The following is a 1,076-nucleotide window of genomic DNA, read 5'->3' as shown; positions in this document are numbered from 1 at the left end:
TGAGTTCCTTGTTCGTGCTCCCCCTCCTTCTGCTCCTGATTTGGACCTTGAGATTTCTGTCCGGTGCTCCAATTTGGGTCTCTGTCTCCTTTCATCGCCTGATGAAGGTTAATATTCAGGGGGATGCGAGGCTCTAAATTCAATCCCTAGTGGGGGACAAAAGGACAAAGGCTTGTGGAGGAAGCTTGGCTTCCATCCCTGTAGAAAGTGCCATTCTCATCTCACCCATCAGGGGGCGCTACAGTTCCTCCGCAGGTCCCTATCTTCATCTTGGCTGCACTTCCTTCCGTGTCCACCACTAGTCTTCGACGTTCCCAAAGCCTCTTGGTTTCTCAGCGCTACCAGGGCACGTTGCACCTCTCCCTGGACAGGAGGGACTTTCCAGTTTACCTTATCTATCCCAGGTTTATTTGCTTTCCTTATCTGTGCTGCTGTGAGCACCTCTGACTTATCCCTGAGCCTCTCATCCCGGCATTGCCCCCCCCCCCCCCGCAAAGGTACAAAGGGTTGGTAAATGAAGGAAAAAACACAGAATCCCCCGAAGTGAGGGGCTTGGGACGAGGTGCAGTGGTAGAGCAAAGGCATGGAGGATATGATTGGTGTTAAATGAAACCCGACACAGCCCTGTGTACAGAACACAGGGTCCCTGAGCGGGGGAGGAGACAGGCAGGGTCCAGCCGTTCCTAGATAATCTTTCCCGGTGTTCATGTCTTCATCTGGGAAGCCAGGAGGGAGATTCTCTGGAAGACTTCCTTGTTCTAGGACCCTGGTAATCTACACACCCGAGGGTCCATCCCGTTGTCTTCTCTTCTTCCTCCTTTTTTGTTGGATCTCTCGTAGTTCAAGCTAATTTGAACTCAGACTCACAAAGAATAATCTTGACATTTTGATTCTTCTGGTTCCATTTTCCAAGTGCTGGAAGCAGGCATGTGCTGTCTCACTGGTTTGGGGTTTCTAGGTTCTCTCTCTTCCTCTCTCCTTCCCTCCTTGTTGCTCTTTGTGATCCTGGGGCTGGAACCCAGGGCCTCACATACACTAGTCAAACACTATATACCACTGAGCCACTTTTCCAGTCC

The 1,076-nt window shown here is 51.0% G+C and overlaps 1 protein-coding gene across 2 annotated transcripts in view; it reads left to right on the top strand.

Moving 5' to 3' along the window:
* Positions 1–1,076, top strand: part of Mlxipl (MLX interacting protein like) — a 34,924-nt gene that overhangs the window by 12,683 nt on the left and 21,165 nt on the right. The gene's annotated exons all lie outside the window — the stretch shown is intronic.

The sequence above is a fragment of the Microtus ochrogaster genome, chromosome 2 (assembly GCF_000317375.1).
Source record: "Microtus ochrogaster isolate Prairie Vole_2 chromosome 2, MicOch1.0, whole genome shotgun sequence".
NCBI classification, from domain to species: Eukaryota; Metazoa; Chordata; class Mammalia; order Rodentia; family Cricetidae; genus Microtus; species Microtus ochrogaster.
Note: the sequence above shows the minus strand (reverse complement) of the source record. Positions and strands in the feature narration are given on the sequence as shown.